Source organism: Anthonomus grandis, unplaced genomic scaffold (assembly GCF_022605725.1).
Source record: "Anthonomus grandis grandis unplaced genomic scaffold, icAntGran1.3 ctg00000979.1, whole genome shotgun sequence".
NCBI lineage: Eukaryota > Metazoa > Arthropoda > Insecta > Coleoptera > Curculionidae > Anthonomus > Anthonomus grandis.
In genome coordinates this window covers 862-20,400 of record NW_026088639.1, presented here as the reverse complement: position 1 = coordinate 20,400, position 19,539 = coordinate 862, and the positions used below count along the sequence as shown (strand labels likewise).

Here is a 19,539-nt window from a genome sequence, read left to right as displayed (position 1 = left end):
CATTTTTAGGATAGGTCTATTTTTTTTTTTTTTTTTTTTTTTTTTTTTTTTTATTTTTTTTTTTTTTTTTTAATTTTTTTTATTTTATTTTTTTTTTTTAATTTTTTTTTTTTTTTTTTTTTTTTTTTTTTTTTTTTTTTCAGGTGTGGAAAGGATGGGGAAAAGAAGAAGGAGCCTCCTAGCCCTCGTTTCCTAATAGCGTCGGAGGGGAGAAATGGTTGCTGCCAGGCAGCCAACCGTGGGAGAAGGATGACGTTTAAAGGTAAGTGGTTGAGAATTTAGGAAAACATTTTTGGAGACGCCTCATTGGAAGCGCCTGAGCCGTCCTTAGCAGACAGACGTCCATTCTTGAGCATTTCGTGCTCAAGGCTGGACGGCTGTCTGAGCCCCCTCCACCAGCGTCAAGGTCTAGCGGCTCTCGAGGGGGAACCCAACCCAACCCAACCCAACCCAACCCAACCCAACCCAACCCAACCCAACCCAACCCAACCCAACCCAACCCAACCCAACCCAACCCAACCCAACCCAACCCAACCCAACCCAACCCAACCCAACCCAACCCAACCCAACCCAACCCAACCCAACCCAACCCAACCCAACCCAAACCTTTTTTTTTTTTTTTTTTTTTTTTTTTTTTTTTTTTTTTTTTTTTTGAGAGGTTTGGGAAAATCTGCTAGCAGACTACCCCCCATGCCTTGGCGATCTGGCGCATGGGGGAGTGTGGGGTTGGAAAAAAGGTCTACCGACCCACTAAAAACCCTTTCCTCTTTGAAAATAGCTCCTTGGAGGGCTGTCTGGCACCGTCCGTTTGGACCTAACATCGGACACCCTCCAGCTTAATTTGCCTTCTGTATCCTATATGAGCTTTTCTTCTCTTTCTTTGTCCTGTACCATCTTTCTCATCATCTTTTCCACGGCATTCCAGTCTTCCTTGCTTCTTAGCATAGTGTCAACCAGGTTCTCAATTGTCAGTTTTTCCCCAATTTCGATTTCTGCTGCCAGCCTCGTTTTGTCAAAACGGGTACATTTAAACAGCATGTGTTCTGCCGTGTCGAACTCGCAGTCCCCATAGATGCAAGCTGGGGAGTCTTTTCTCTTATACTTATATAAATATTGTGCGAAACACCCGTGTCCTGTAAGGAATTGTGTGACTGCGTACTGAACCTCTCCATATCTTCTTTCCACCCACGGTCTAATCTGTGGAATAAGTTGCCTTGTCCAATTTGCAACACTCCCCCCGGTGCTCCATGCTTCCTGCCAACGATCAATTGTCTCTTGCCTTTCCATTTTCTTGATCCGTTCCCTTACTCCGTCTGATAACTCTATGCTTCCCGCTGCTTGTTCCCGTGCCTGCTTTGTTTTCCTCCAGACTCTATCCCGTTCGCCTATGAGCAACGTTATAGGCGGTGTCCCAGAAACTACCGCTGCCGCTTCCCCCGACACCGTGTGGTACGCCATGCAGCATCTAAGGGACATTTTCCTCTGGCACGATAAAAGTCGACTTGTATTCCTAGCATAGACCAATCCTGTACTCCATGCAGGTGCAGCATACGTTAAAATTGATTGTACTGCCATTGCCATTACCAGCCGCCTAGTACAGGGTGGACCTCCGACGTTCGGGAGTAATGCGTTAAGGGCCTTCACTGTTTTGTCTGCTTTCTTGACTATGTTTTCTATGTGTTTGTTGAAAGTCAGCATATAGTCAAGCGTGACCCCCAGATATTTGAGACTCCGACTTGGGGTGATTGTTTTGCCATCCATTTTAAACTTGGTCATCCTTCTTGTTTTGTAACTCCACCCAAACGTAATCGCCTCGGTCTTTTCCGGCGCCAGATCTAGCCCGTGGAGTCTCATCCAGGACTGTGTTACGCTCAGAGCGTTGTTTCCCGTGTTCATTAGTTCCTCCTCCGTCAGCGCGAGGATGAGTAAAGCCAGGTCGTCTGCATAGATCACCGCCTCCACTCCGCTCACTCTATCAATCCACTCAACTATGTCATCATACATTGCGTTCCACAGCGTGGGCCCAAGCACCGACCCTTGCGGGACGCCTGCGTATACTGCTTGTTTTTTTCCCTTCGTCAACCCAACCCAACCCAACCCAACCCAACCCAACCCAATTTAACAAAATTAAACCCAACTAAAAGTAACCTAACCCAACTGAAACAAATCCAATTAAAATCAACTTAACCACCCAAATTTGTGTTGTTAAAATTTACAAATAACAATGTCGATAAATTATTAAAAATGCATAAAAAAGTCTATCACTGAAAAAAGTAGTGGTTCATAAATATAAAACTACCGGCTCATCTTAGTGAAATGAATGAAAAAACGTCTATCACTGAAGAAAGTATGTGTTTCTATGAAAATAAGTAGTAGTGGGTCATCAATTCATAAATAGTACCAAATTTAAAGGGTATAATAGTATACCTTAGTAGTAGTAGTAGTAGTAGATAGAAAAGTTTTTTATAACACTTAATAGGAACGGATGATGGGGGCATTCGTATTGCGACGTTAGAGGTGAAATTCTTGGATCGTCGCAAGACAATGAACAGAAGCGAAAGCATTTGCCAAAAACGCTTTCATTGATCAAGAACGAAAGTTACCTGCGCCCCCCTTAAAAGTATATAAAAATGAAGCCCGGGCCCTTTAGAACCCGTTTTATAAGCCCCCGGGGGCGTAATGACAGTTTTTAGGGGTAAAATCCGGTTTTTTGTGGTGCCCCATAGGCCAAACCGTTTTTGACCTCTAGGGGTTGAACAAACGCAGCCCCCTTCGTGAAAATTACACCAAAACGATCGGAGCAACTCGCAGAATAATTTTCAATAAAATTTTAACAGTTTTAATGCGTTTTTACCTGTTTTTTTCAAATTTTCGTCACCGCACCATCCACACATGAAAGAACACAAACTTTTTAAAAACAATTGAAGAAAAAAATAACGGCGAGCGTGCGCACTACCTCGCTCCCATTCCAAAGGCGACCTCGATCGTTTTTAGGCCCAAATAAATCCGTTTCTAACCTTATTCTTTTATTTAAATAATATTTTCTATTAAATTATACAAATATTAACATTATAATTTATAAAAATAAATATTTCATTAATGAGGAGTGTATTGGGTTGCCTACGATCCATTAAAAACTGTCACTGTGACTGTACCCATGCCAATTAAAAATTTTCCAGACAATGCCATACACATTTATGTATAATTACCTATTTATACACACTTATATGTATAAATAGGTAATTTATACATATATGGCCACACATTTATTAAAAAATACCCGATTTCTATTCATTGTCAGGAGGAAAGCACTAAATCCCCAAAATGTCCGGTTATCAAAGGTTATGGAAGCTCAAAGGGCATATTAAAATGGGAATAAAATAATGAGGGTTAGCATTTATAATTACCTATTTATACACACTTATATGTATAAATAGGTAATTTATACATATATGGCCACACAGGAGGAAAGCACTAAATCCCCAAAATGTCCGGTTATCAAAGGTTATGGAAGCTCAAAGGGCATATTAAAATGGGAATAAAATAATGAGGGAATATAAAAAAAAGACTTCATTTGACACATTTGACGTACGTTAAAAATTAGACAATAAGAAACTGTCGACCATCTTGGGTGGCAGACTATTCCTCCCCGCCAACAACCTTCATACCCATGCACTAACCTAACAAAACGGGATACTATACTGTAACTGTAAACACGTATGACGTCATAGCTCGAAATTCATATTTTAAAATTAAATGCTACACTATGTAAAATTGACTATAAATTTTTCCTTATACAGCCTGTATATGCAACAAAATAAACATCCGTAAAATCAGTAGATTGTGACTTCCCAGTAAAACCTTTAATGTCCTCCAGATGTTGCGACTATCACCTTTACATTGATCAATTTTATTCTCGTAATATTTATTTTTTTCCGGTACGCTTATTCCTGAAAGTATTAATGCAAATTTGCCCTCCAATAATTTTGTAATCAGTTATTTCAGGAAAATTCCTCTGTACTTCTATGGGTTTAAACTCATTTGTACAGATATGAACAATGAGCGTACTATAGTAGATGATGGTGATTCTTGTAGGAGCTTTCACAATTATCGAAAAATATGCAGGGGAAACATTAATATCTCTCAAATACAAACTTTTCAATTAAATAACCAAAATATTTTATTAAAAAACTGCTTGTTTTTGTTACATAATTAAAAACACACAGAAAATGATCGAGAATAGCATCGGGCGCGAAAAATTTGTCGAAACCAAACACTGACGGTGCTTTTTGACTCTTTCATACATTTTTTTCTATTATAGGCCATTGGAAATTCGATGAATACTAATTGATTTGATGAATACTGCGGATCGGCTTGTTTTCGGCATATCGAGTATTGTGAAGCGGGATGGTTGGAAAAATGTCGATCTATTTGATTCCGAAACGTCAAAGGTAGCTAACTAAAATGCAGTTATTTGAAACGACCAGCGGTTTAACGTGCATATTGCTGGGCAATGACAATAGATCTTCATTGTAAATAAATTACTTTGTTCCTATTTACGAAGCCATTTAAATCTAAATATACACAGTAGTGTGAAACTATCTGATGGTGAGGAAACTCCTCTTTTCATCCCTTCTAACAAATTCTTCAATTAATCTTTATTTTTAATTTAAATGCGTGGCCCCTATAATGTCAAAGAGACAGACAGATTGGAGCGCTCAGATTAAAAACTAATTTAAAATCCTGCGGTTTTAATTTCGAAACGAAAATGCTGATAAAGTCGGCGACTGATGGCCAAGTAAAATAGGATGAACTGCATTCTTTCGGGGGTAAACAGGGTGGGATAAGGTAATTAAAACAAAAGCTCTTTTTTACGTTTTTACTCGGTACAGATCTAGATTAAGATTTTATATTAAAAAAAATCTAGGCTTTTTCTATATATTTTGTAAGGCTTCTTCTATATATTTTGTAATTAAATAAATATTAAGATTACACTGGATTCACTGGATTCCATAAGACAAGAGTATCTTTTTTATGTAAAAATGTTTTTTCTTTTTAATTTTACTATCCAAATAATTCAAAAGTAACCAGAAAAAAAGTTATGACATTTTTATCTTTCCTGACCACTAATTTTAATTGACTCTGTATACATTTTAGCATAAAACAATATAAAAAACGAATATAACTCTATTAGAATAATTTGGCCAAGACAGTAGTATGGCCGTAGTAAGGCAACGTTGTAACAATATATACACTGCGCACCAAAATTAACGCATGATCTTAAAAATTACATTTTTAAAATTTTATACCAATAAATAAATCAAATAATTCTATTACAAAATATATATATTCTGAGATCTAAAAAAAGCCAGTATCGAATATTTCCGCCTCTGGCGTTTATAACGGCATGACAACGATCCTTCATACTGATAATTGGGGACCTTATTGGATCTTGGTCTATCTGACCCAAAATTTCTAATAATATTAAATGAAGGTTACTCAAGTTATTTGGGGATGTGCTCTATTGGATTCCATGGTAGCGATTGGTACTCCTGTAGCATCCACAGGGAGCACATGCTCTTCTAAAATGTCTGTAATTTACTGAGCCGCCATAATAACTAGCGGTTCACACTATATTGCACGACGCATATCGTTCTGCTGGCATTCAGTACACTCTATTACGTCAATCGTCAGAAAAAAAGACAATATCTGGATTCATCGCTTAATATATCATCTATTCCCAATCTTTATTTTCCCAATCAACATGTTCACGAGTGAATTGTAGTCTTTGTCTTCTACGCTCTCTAGTGAGTAATGAATAGGTAGCTGCTCTAGCACTCCTTATATCGGTCTCTAGCCTTCTTCTTGGTTTTTGCATTATTCTAAAACTGTAACGCTCCAGGAACTCATTTTCTAAGGAAGTGTTTCATTTATAAAAACTGGAAAAATATTGATTATAAAAAAATATATAAAAGTATTAAACAAAACATGTATATGTCTAAAAAACAAAACAAAAATAAACGTTTTAAAAAAAAACATCATTTGTTCTTCGCAACTATTGTGAAATACAATCTTCGACTTTCTTTGTGATTCTGATCCCTGCTTGTAGTGCCGAACCTTAAAATTATATTTTAAAGTAAGCAAATTATCAAATAAGTAATTCATTACTACTCAAATGAATAAATATGCTCTTCCCATGAATTGGGCTAGATCGTAGTAGATCCTTCCTATCACTAAGTGAACAGTAAAACTAAATTCAAATGTAATAAGAAATTATAAGCCGATTTTTAAAACTCATTTAAAGAAGTTTAAACTTTTATTACAAAGGGACAATCACGAACTTGATAAATATACCTGCACTGCCAATTCAATGAAAAGTGAATGACCACTACTAGGGGGCCGCCATTTTGCGTGATTGTGTCCTTTTGATGTTGGTAACTCTGACAAATTTCAGTTGTGCCATTGTAGCGAAACAAAACAATTAAAGTTTTTGAGAGGTTATGTTTTCAAAATTACAAAATAAAAAGTTACATTTACTTAAGAATCTAAGATAGTTGCGTTAGATCTATGGTTTTTCTTGTACTTCTTTAAGAATTTCGTTAAAATTTATGAAAGAAAGTAATCCTCACATAAAATGATACAAAGTTTCAATTAACTTGGGATAGATTGATAGATACACAGACTTTAAAATATTTGTTTTATTATTTTGATAATCTTGAATCTTATAAATATAAACTTAAACTTGAATCTTATTAAACCTAATACCATGAAAATGGTGATCTTTATTTATATTTTTGCTTGTATTTACTTAACAAATTAGGTTAAAAACACTTATTTTCTTTCTATTTTTACTATTACATCTTTTACTTTCCTTCTATGTTTTATGAGGGTTTGTTATTAATATAACTTTATATATTATTCTATAATAAACACAGACACACAATTCACAATAATTCGGTTTTGAGAAACCAAATTCAACCAAATTTGAACCAAATTCGTTTAAATTGGGGATGGTGATACATTATCCACGTGTTTAATAAGGAGGAAGCTACATCGCCTGTTGCAGACGATGTACCCAAGCGTCGTTTACAAATCGGCAAAAACTAAGCAATCCGCTATACTCACACGTCAAACGTCAGCGTCGTCAACTTCATTATCATTATTTAATATATTTTTTGTTGGCAACACTGAAAAGGTTCAGAGTGACCAACATCAAAAGAACACAACCACTATAAAAATGGCGGCCATCAGGCAGCGGTCATTTTTGGGTATGTTGGTCATGTGCATTAGGAGTCCAGGGCTGGGATTCTAAAATCACGACTCGATCGCGAGCGAGTCGTGACGAGAAAAGTGATTCTAAATTTCAATCGTCGATTAAACTCGTTTTATTCGATTTGATTTAGGTTTCTTAGTATATATTTGTTATTTTCCCTAATATTTGACAGATGGAAAGGTCACTTGTCTTTTATATTGATAAACACTAAGAATTTTTAATTTATTTTGTTAATTTTTTTCGCCTCCGTGTTTTTTTATTTAAATATATGCCTATATTATTTTTTTTAAATAAAAAAATATCGTTTAAAACCACCACTATCCATTGAGAAATAATAATTAAATTCATAGAAAATTACAAAAACTTGTTGTGTTCATCCACTTTTGGTTTTAATATGGCAACATGGGTGCAATCAATAGGACCTATAAAAGAAGAGAAATTGGATATCTCTATAAATGTTAATTTATTAATTTGTCTCTCATCTCTTATATTTGGAAAATTAATGAATCGGTCAGCAACCTGATTGTCAATAATTTCAGTAATTTTATGGATCCAATGACTTGCAATAGTTTCAAAATTAACATTTTGTCCAATGCTTCTTTGGTAACAATTTGTGGCATACAATCTTGACATACTAAAACTGCCCGTTCAATGGTAACTCTACTTCCTCTGCCTCTATTATTAACAAAAGATTGTGGAAAATAGGGTCGAATTAGATATTTTAGTTGTTGCGTTTAAGAAAGCTTCTTGATATACAAATGAAAATCTGGTATGACTATTGATAAGCAATCAATGAAACAAATACGTTTAAAAAAAGATGCTGATACATTATGCACGTATTAAATAAGGAAGAAACTCTATCGTCTAAAAATATATGTCTAAAATGGTGATTCTTGGCGAGGGCTTTACTAAAATGGCATTCATGAAATGGAGTTAATATTATATAAAAAGGTTGTATCAACTGAACCACCACTGACAAACCGTGTTGTTGAACAACCAAAATTTCTTAAAAAATCTTCTTCAGATTAGCCTCAAGAGTTTTTCAGTATTATAGGCTAAATTTTATTTAATCAGCCAGCAAACCAGATTGTATAATTTGTGGTCAAAGATATGATTTTTTACCTCCCTAGAGATATTGACTGCTCAAAAATGACTTCTTTATGGGAAAAAACATATTGGAACAATCATATAATACAGAGTAAAAGTTGGCAGCATTACGACATTTAAATAAGTATTAGACTTTATTTATTACAGTTTAGATGATAAATTTCAATCAAAGTAAAATCTTTTAAGGGAGGATGAAAAAGTTTAGAATTTTTTTGACATTTACTATAAAGAAGGTTCCGATAGACATGAATTGTCAGCAGAAGAAAAAAAATGCATTGAAAATTTAGAAATATTTGCAATACTTGAATGTGCGAGAGAAAATCATAGGAAAGTCTACAATAACAAGCAAATCCTTCTCTTCAGATATCTTAAACAATGGCAATAAAATAATATATTTTCACTCACATCGGGTGAAATGTCCGAAAAGACAATTTCCACAAGTTCCAAACCAGCAATTTCGGGTGTTTTTTCTGCTGAAATCACCCTGTCTGGTTCATTAAATTGCATTTAATAAATAATTCAACTTAAAAACAGTTGTGTAAAAATAAAAACCATCAAAATCTTAGTGTTTTAGAAGTGTACGAGTATTTCGAAAGGGACCGTACAAGTTTATTTGTCATCACAAATAAATAACAAACGGTTTAAAAACAAAATAAACTCATCCGAAACGTAGAAAAACGAAAATAGTTTCCACCTGGCGCAAAACGACGGGTTATTTATATTAAATCGAAAAGGCCGAATTGGTGCGGTGTGTCAGCAACAGGACTATTTGCTGTCCGCTATTGCGATTACGTGAAATTATTGGAGTTTAGTAGATACTCGCAGGTCGCATCTCGTCGTTTTAGCACTAATTGCTTTGTAATTATAAATTTCCCTGTCCTGGCCAGGATCATTCGGCACATAAACGGGAATATATGGGGATAACTTTGTCGATATCGGGTTTATCTATCAATTCAGTGTCAGTTATTTGTTTTTCAGCTTTCACCTTTACGATATCTGAGACTCGTAAGATAGTGATTTAAGAATAAAATGTGGACCTTAAAAAACTATTCAGAATGTTCCAGGACCACACACTTACGTGACGTTTTCCATATGTTTCACCGAGAATTTCATTGAATTTTAATTATATTTGCTAAGTATTCTAAGAAAGCCCGTCTTCCTTCTCCTTCTCATCATATTAAAAAAAATGTTTTTTTGTTTGTATAATTGATGGCGTAATTAGAGTGGAAAGTAAAAGGTGTTGAAAGTGACAGAAATAAGGGTTTTCTTTGGATAAGAATCGACCCTCCATAGATTTGAGAGTATTAATAAAATCCGGGGAGAATGGGGGTACCTCATATATTAAAAAGAGAGATCTAATAGGAAGATTAAACAGATTTTCCAACCCTTCAGAAATATCTCTATTGTCACATGTAAAGAGTTAAAGAAAGGCGTGAAAATAGCATCTAATCGCTAGTAAAGTATTTTTTGGTTCCTGAAATGTGCGTTGCGTTAGAGTATTACAGTTTTAAAGAGTAATTGCTCAGCATCTTTGTTTTTTTGTTCTTGCTTCTTTTTCACTTTGAATAATTCATCTTTTTTGGGGATAGTACCACCGTCGCATTCCATGGTAGCTATAACTAAAGTTTCTCAACTCAAACTCAAACTCAAAAATGCTTTATTGTCAATATAAACATAGAAGTTGTAGACAAAACCAATAGACTGTATGTTAAAGGAATAAAAACGAGAAATTAATTTAAAATAAAATAAAATTATATAAAACTTTGAAAAATACTTAAATTCTAATCATTAAAAAATTCACCTAAACTATAGTACGCTTGACTAGCAAGAAATATTTTCGTCCTTGTACGTAAGCTTTTTTCAGTTTTAAGTTATCTTATTTCTAGTGGAAGTTTATTACACAGCTTTCTACCTCCATATATGATAGAGCTACGGACAAGTTCAAAATGAGGAATGGGTAGCCTCAACAAATAATTTTGTCGCGTATTATAGTGGCTTCCTAAGTGGAGTTCCTGTTTATATTTTATAAAAACTAAGCAAACTGTTTCCAAAATAAAAATACAACACAGGGTTAAAATATTATGACTTACAAAAAGCGGGCGACATAAGTCACGAGGCTTGGCCTCTTGGGAACTAAAAAGTGAATTTGAACATGAACCCCAAAAGCAAATTCCATATCGAAGGTGCGACTCGATAATCGCGAAGTATGCAGATCTGGCGCTGGAGAAATTAAGACTGGTGGTAATAACCCTTAGGGCGTAGCAGCCTGATGAGACTTTTCCACATACATTTACAATATGGTCTTCAAATTTAAGGAACTTGTCTATGGAAAGACCCAAAAACTTTCTGAACGGTGGCATGGTGACGGCTTTATTATTTAAACATATATCATTTGTATTACATTTAAAATTAAGGATATTTGTTTTGGAAACATTAAATGTCAAAAAATTTGCATCACACCAGTCTTTTATTTTTTACAAATCTGCACGTATATTGACCTCCATTTGAGAAACATCAGGGTCGTGCCAGAGGATGGTGGTATCATCGGCAAACAATGTAAATTTGCCAGTTACCTGCAGTTGTGGCAGATCGTTCACATAAATGAGAAAAAGTAAAGGACCAAGTACTGATCTTTTCGGAACACCCACATTTATATTAAGTTCCTTAGAGATACCACCATTAAATTTGACAGCCTGGACACGATTTGATAAGTAGAAACGAAACTACTCAAGGGCAGTTCCTCTGAAACCATAGAGCTCCAGTTTCATTAGCAGCACTCTGTGACTTACGCAGTCAAATGCCTTGGATAAGTCAGAATATCGCTGCTGCAACTTCACCAACATTCAGTCGATTGTACAGGTGCTCTAGAAAGCTATAGATAGCATCATTTGTGCTCACAGACTCACGAAAGCCAAACTGCTGAAGACTCAATAGGCCAAACCTATTTAAAAATGAAACCATCCTCACCTTAACGAGCCGTTCCACTATCTTGGCTAAAGTAGGCAATAACGCTATAGGTCTAAAGTTAGAAGGACAGTCGCGATCGCCACCCTTGTAAAGAGGAACAATCATTGCTCTTTTTAAGCACTCTGGGAAAACTCCAGACATAAATGAAAAGTTAATTGACTCGGCCAAGACTTGCAAAGCAACAAGAGGTAAAGCAGAAAATATTTTAAGAGAAAGCCCATCCCAACCTGATGAACTCTTATTCTTAATATTAACCATTAACTGTTTAAGCACTTCTACACTTGTGGGGGCAAAAAAGAAAGATTCGGCTACTACCACATTGCTGAGATAGCTCCTGGAATCTATTTTTTGTGAGGGTTTGGCTGCAAGGTTACTAGCAATATCACAGTAGAACGAATTAAGGATATTGAAATCTAAGGTACTTGGAATAACCAAGACATTATTTTTGCCCTTTAGCTCATTTACAATCTTCCAAGACTCTTTTGCTCTGTTGGAGGAATTATTTATCCTCCTTTGAAAGTAGGTCCACTTAGCCATTTTGATTGAGTTTCTGTAAATCTTGCGCTATCTGTTATAATAATTTAAAAATGTTGCATTGTTCATAGCGTATTTCCTAATGTAAAAAAAGAAGCGCATATTTTTCCCAGATACTCGTAAACCCTTAGTATACCAAGGTTTAACCATAGAGGTCCTAAATAACTTTATGTCTTTTAAGGCTTTAATAACCTACAAATGGAACAGTAGTGAAAGGAAAGGGAAAGAATGAGAGCAAAACTTGAAGGGTAATAAAGGGTCTATTATTAATGAAAATTGATAACTCGCCCAAAAGGCTTCGAAAACGTCTTATAAAAGAGATACCTATGGGAAAATGTTCATAATTTTTGTTTTTTTTTGCGAGAAAACTATTAGCTGGAAAAAAAATTGTCATGACAAAAGTCATTTAGAATGCCAATGTGCATGAGATGCAATGGAAAATTTTTTAAGTTTTACTGTTTACTAGAAAATTGAAAAAAAAACTTTTAAACAGTTTCCCTTATTTTCTCGAAAAATATTGGGAAAATGGAAAATGTTCTTTTAGCATTGGATTCCTAAACAAAAATAGAGCAAATCATATAGAATAAAAAATTTTTATATTTTTTTTTTTTGAAAATTGAGTTTTTTTTGCAAATCGATAAATTGCTCAAAAAGTTATAGAAAAGTCTTAAAAACTTTTTTGAATAATCTACCTGGAAAAAGTTATATTTAATTCTCCAAAAAGTCTTCTTCAAGAATGATTGTTAATTTTATTCCAGGCATTTAAAGCCATTTTAATTTTCCTTCTGGTTCTTACAGTGATTCCATCAAAGCCATTGAAATATTAGGTTATATTTTTATTTCAGTTTTTTGGAATATTTTTTGTAAAAAAAACTTTTGGAAGAAACATTTTACAACAATATATGACATTAATACGTATATATATAAGCACAAGATGTTCCTGGAATATCTAAGAAATGTTTAGGGATTTTGCTGATTGAGTGTATACCGCAGAAACATTACTAATATTCAATGATAAAAAAAATGATGCATTGCAAGGACTATTGACACTTGTATCAATCTAAAATTATCCGGTGCATCGCAATTAAAATTCCATAGGCTCATATGGGAGCAAATAATTGTACAAAACATCGCGTCATATTAAACGTTATAGTCTCATATTATTAATCAGTATAGTCGAGTTATGATATCTATAATGTGATTGAAAACGCAAAAATTATTCAGTTAATTACTAAATCGTTAATAGAATTTTTCGGAATAATTTCGGAAAGTTCAGAGGCGATTTGAAACATTTCGCGGGTTTTGATGGGCGTCGCGACGTCTGGCGTTATCAGTGCACATCCAAACAAGTATAGTCGCTTCGCTCCTATACTTTTGGTCCGTGGGGACCAGTTTGGAACCTTAAGGTCTTGTCTGTGAAAAGCCATAAGGGAATTTAAAAAAACAATCAAAAATTATCAGGTGTACTTAGGTGAGTCAGGGAGGCTAACGTCTACCTGCCAAGGAAAGAGAGGACCAGTTTTTGGGGTATCATGCTTCAAAGAACCATAATTTGTTATATAGTCGCGTTGTGTGTCAATATACTGTTTTATATTTCAAATATCTGTGAAAGTATATTAATTGTATTCTAAATAAAGCCTGAATACCAAATTCGAACAGAATCGGACCAATAGCAAAAAAGTTACGGTAGTCACGTGACCTAGGCTGAAACTTAAATGTCAGTTATCTGTCATAATTTATTGTACCCTAAATAAACCATAAATATCAAATTCAGAGAGAAGTTCCCATAAGGGTCTATTTATTGAAATAGAACAAACGGGATTTTACGTCGATTTGTTTTAATTTTTCTTTTTATTTTAAAATGTAATAGTAATAAAATATCAAAAGAATTGACAGGAGAAGAATAAGAAATAAAAAAAACCATAAATAAAATGAATCGAAGCTATAGAAGCCGAGATATAAGTAAAAAAATGGGGAAGAACAAAAGAAAACTGGTTTTTTCCCACGGTATCATTTTTTTTCTTAAAATAATTTATGACAAATTTTAGTTTTAGCCCTAAACTTGTAATTTTCACAAAAAAAACCCAAAAAAAAAAAATTTTTTTTTGGTCGAAAATCGAAAGGGGTATACCCACGAAAAATTTCGAAAAAATGGTTTTTATTTTTTTGTAAATAAAATATAACTCTGACAACTTTTTGTCTTATACAAAAGTTTTTGGGAATATTACGAGGTATCCGTGCGTTAAAACGAATCGGTTCTAGCTATTATACAATCGGAGAAAATTGGAAAAAACTATTAAACATAAATATCGAATTATCAAGAGCCCTATGGAAAAATTTCAATTTTTTATTTTTCTATCCTGTACTACTTCAGAGTATCTTTAAAAAAGATTATTACCAATTTGACTCTAAAATGAACGGAAAACCTATTTCTTTGCATTTTTCGATTTTCGAACAAAATCCGGGGTCAAAATGACAATTTTTTCAAAATATGCTCCGAATTCAAAATTTCTTTTTTCTAGTTAAAAACCATTCAAAAACTAGTAAAAAAGCTTAATGCCAAAATTTTCCATGATTTATACGAGTGCCACAATATAAAGAGAAATATTAGGTCCCATAAGAGTCTATGTATTTACGTCGATTTTTAAAATTTTTCAGTTTTATTCCGAAAGGCAATTGTAATAAAATATAAAAAGAATTAACAGGAGGAGAATAAAGAATAAAAGAAACCATCAACGAATTGAATCGAAGCTATAGAAGTCGAGATATTAGTAAAAATGTAAAAAAAAATAAAAGAAAACTCGTTTTTTCCCACGGTAGAATTTTTTTTTTTAAAATGATAACTGACAACTTATAATGTAAGCCCTAAGTTGGCAATTTCCAGTAAAAAAAACCCAAGAAAAAAAATTTTTTTTTTGCTCCAAAATCGACAGGGGTATAGTCATGAAAAATTGCGAAAAAATGGTTTTTATTTTTTTCTAAATAAACTATAACTCTGACAACTTTTTCTCTTAAATAAAAGTTCTCGGGAATATTACGAGGAATTCGACTGTTAAAACGAATTGATTATAGCTATCACAGAATCGGAGAAAATTGTAAAAAACTAATAATCATAAATATCGAATTATCAAGAGCCCTATGGAAAAATTTTAACTTTTTATTTTTCTATCTTGTACTACTTCAGGATACCTTTCAAAAAGGTTATTATCGATTTGACTCTAAAATGAACAGAAAACCTATTTATTTGCATTTATCGATTTTCAAACAAAATCCGGGCCAAAATGAAAATTTTTCAGAACATGCTCCAAATTCAAAATTTCTTTTTTCCGGCTAAAGACCATTCAAAAAGTAATGAAAAAGCTTAATGACAAAATTTTTCAAAATCTATAATAATGCTACAATATTATGAAAGAAGATAAATTCCCTTTAAAGCCTATGTATTCGAAGCGACGATTTTTTAATTTTTTTTTTAAAGGCAAATTTAAGAAATAATTTAATTAGTTAAGATAAAAGGAATAGGGTAATACAAAATACTATCTATAAATATATACATATCATCTAATAGCAAATTTCAATCGAATAGGAAATGTTGATAGTCACGTGACCTTAGAACATTGAAAGGCTAGAATTAGTAAACAACAACTTTGTTTGAGTCCAACATGTGCACAGGGGCAAGAGGGGTGTTTTATTTACAAACATATGTGCCGATTCTCTGTTGTCAAGTCGACACAAATTTCCAACGGAGGAAATTTTTAGCTATATTTTAACAAACATTATAACGTTAATTTAACTTATTTGTGTTGTATTTTATAGAAAAATTTAAAATAAAAAGTATAAATACTACAATTAACCTATTTTAAGAATAAATATAATATCCTTAAGCAAAAAAAAAACAAAATTATTAACATTCTTATCCCTAAAACTGCTTCTAAAAAATTTGAAGCGACAACACCGAAGCTTAAGCGCCTAAGCCATACGCGTTGTGTCATCTGTCAAACGGCTTTTTGTTTATATTCGGGATTCGTGTATTTTCTTTCATTTTTGGTTTAAAAAGGAAAAAAGGCCACATTTTAGTGTTTTTGTAAATTGCTAGGATAGCAAAAACTTGTGTCGTTTGTGCCGCATCATGGTAAAAAGGCGATTCATGCCGATCTTTTCACAAGTAAGTACCGATACTTTCATAACATCACATCATGGGGTAACCATCATCATAAACGTAGAATAGGGGATCTTATAGATATAAACCTAATAAAAACTTGAATGTGAAAGTGTGTGTAAAATACCAAAATATTTATATTTTTAAATCTAAATATATTTTTGAACATATTCATCTATCAATAGGCTATAAAAAATATAAAACTAGAATTTTGTCCCTGGTTTTATTGCAGGATTTTATGTTTTTTTTGTTGTTTTGGCAGAAAGATGGCATAATACCTATGTACCTATCTATATATAGTTTGATATCTATGTATAAAGTTAATTTTGTCTTTCTTTAAAATTTGTTCCATATTTTTTTTTTGTTTTACCTTATTGCAACTTACAATAATATATATAGTAATTGGCACCACATATCAATTTATTACTGTAATTTTTTTCTGCTTTTTGATTGAATATCAAATACTTATTATAGATTGCCTAATGATTACGCCCAAAGGGAACAATGGGTTTCATTAATGGAAATCAACACAATTAAAAAGAACATATTTGTTTGTTCAAATCACATCCCTAGAAGTGATATAAGGGAGATAATATTATCAGTAGCCAGACTTTATTAAAAAAATCAGCTCTACCTTAAAGGTAATTTTTTTTAAATATATTTTTCTAGTATATTTATAGAGTATGACTATATTTTACCTTAAAATTATTGATAAAGGTTTGCTTCTTTTATTTACTACATTATGTAAGCTAAAAAAACAACCTTTTAAAACTTGTGCTTGGGCTATGTTGTAAAACATACAGCTTCGTCACAAAAAGTATTAGTGTTACTCATATAAGCTTTATTTATAACTAATACTTATTAAATTAGGTATGTGTGTAAAACTATTTTTTTACTAGGATTTCTGATGCACTGGTTAAAAACACAGCAGCCAATAATTCAGTTAATTTACCAAGTGATTTACCCTTCAAAGCTGCAGGGGTAGCTTTCCTGAAGAGTGCAAAAACTTCTTTAGCTTTCAAAACAGTATATAGTACAAACAGTGAAGCTAATATAGACAAGTATGGATAATTAAAATAGATTAATATTCTTGATACACCAAATTTTGTATAATTACAGATCTGATCATTCATCATCAACAATAACTGCATCTGAGAATTATAGTTCTACAGTAACCGTGGGGTCTAGGTCAACAATTACTATTTCTCATCCAAGCCGTTTTTGTTTAACTGCTACACATTCCCTGACTCTGCCAAGGAAAAGGTAAAAATACAATCAAAATAGACTAGGTACTAGTTTTATGCCATGTATCATCCTATTCTATATATCTTATTTAAAAGTAATATAGTATTTTATTGTATTATATTTGTTTAATTAAATGCAATTAATCAAATGTATGATATTACAAAGTTTCCTTATAATAACATACATTTTATTGATCAATTGGATTATCATAATACATTTTTTTAATTTTTTCTTTTTAATTTTGGTAATACTATATTTTTATGTATATTATTCTAGGGCAAAATCAAAATGATATCCTGAGGACCTAAGCACTGATGATTCCACCGTTTCAAAAGCTAAATCACTTGTCACCAGATTATGGAAAAAAAATAAAGAACAAAAAATTAAAATTCGAGGATTGCAACAAGCAAATTTGCGCCAAAGAAATTGAATTAGATGTCTCAAGTCATTATTAAAATACTAACATACTAACAAAAAATAATAACATGATTTTCGAAAAAGCCCAACATACTACATATTTTATTTGACTTGTAAAAGTACTTGTTTGTATATTACTATTAATAAACTATCTAATCTATTGTACATAGTGTTTATTCTTAGCTTTGTTTTTCAGTATAAATTAATATGATATAATAAATGGTATTAGGTATTATATAGGTCACTATTAAATGTCTCAAAACCATTATACAGGCTAAATACTTATAATAAAAATCTTATAACCTACAAAAAACCTGCAACTCCTTCACAATTTGAACATCCTTGTAGTTTTAACTTTTTTCGCTGAAGCAATACTGTCCCTGTAAAAAAGTCAGCACCATAGAAGTATATATTATGTGATATAAGTAAGTGATGTAAAACTGAGTTTTGTCCAATATAACAATAACAATAAAATTTTGCAAAATGTTAAAAATGTGTGTCTTAAAACATGATTTATTAAGAAATCTATAATATTATATTAATAAAATATTTAATTTCCATAAAAATGCTTTGACAAAAATGCTGCCTTTTATTAGGACCTTCCTCTAATGAAGTCCGTTAAAAAAAACACATAAATAGCTCATAAATGGTAATATTACTTATACTCAAACTCTTTAATAATTAATAAAAATTTATCAGGTAAATATTTGTTGACGACGTCACTGGTAAAGAGTGCTTGTATCGGTGACATCAACAATGCGATCGAGCGGCGTTGCGATGCCATTACCGTTTTCACGTTTCTTCGTACTTTATTTTCATTTATTTAACTTATATTGACTTCAATATAGAGTATCTTATCAAATTTATTTTTTAAAAATGCTTGATATTTTATTAAAGGGGAGAAGTAGTATTGTTTTGTGCCTTCGGAAACAACTGAAAATTTTTATGATAATATAAAGTGATTTTTGCCATTTCTCTATAAGCACTTGGCATCATTGCATCAGAGATGTTGCAAGCAAACAAACCTGCCCATAGTTCCACGGCATGCTACTTCTAGCCTTTCAATGTTCTAAGCACGTGACCCTAGAAGTTAATATTTTAAAATTTTGTAAAAAATCAACAATTGCATCCTAAATAAACCCCAAATTCCAAATTTGAACCCAATCAACTCAATAGCAAAAAGTTATGGAAGTCACGTGACTTAAAAAATTCAACATGTCAAATTTCTGTCAAAATTTATTACTTGCATCCTATATAAAGCCCAAATACAAAATTTCAACCCAATCGGAACAATAGCAAAAGAATTATGAAAGTCACGTGACTTTAAAATATAATTTGTCAATTATCTGTTAAAATTTATTAATTGTGTCCTAAATAAAGCATAAATACCAAATTTGAACCCAATCGGACTCATAGCAAAAAAGTTACAATAGTCACGTGACCCGAAAGTCAAATGTCAAATATCTGTCAAAAATTAATAATTGCATCCTAAATAAAGCCCAAATACCAAATTTGAACCCAATCAGACCAATAGCAAAAAAGTTACAATAGTCACGTGACCTGGAAGTCAAATGTCAAATATCTGTGAAAAATTCATAATTGTATCCTAAATAAACCCCAAATACCAAATTTCAATCAAATCGGACAAATAGGAAGAAAGTTAAGGTAGTCACGTGACCCTAAAACGTAGTCATGTCAAATATCTGTAAAAATTTATTAATCTTATCCGAAATAGGTACTAGGTACCAAATTTCAACCAAATCGCACCAATACCAAAAAAGTTATGATACTCGACTAACCTTAAAAATCAATAATTTCAAAAAAATTTTATTTATATCCC

The 19,539-nt window shown here is 32.6% G+C and overlaps 1 long non-coding RNA gene across 1 annotated transcript; it reads left to right on the top strand.

Annotated features, from left to right (window-relative positions):
• The first annotated feature begins 16,949 nt into the window (after positions 1–16,949).
• LOC126749971 (uncharacterized) lies at positions 16,950–18,021 on the top strand. The gene is made up of 3 exons (XR_007665512.1): positions 16,950–17,098; positions 17,157–17,300; positions 17,559–18,021. It is a non-coding gene; the product is annotated as an uncharacterized LOC126749971 (long non-coding RNA).
• The last annotated feature ends 1,518 nt before the right edge of the window (positions 18,022–19,539 follow it).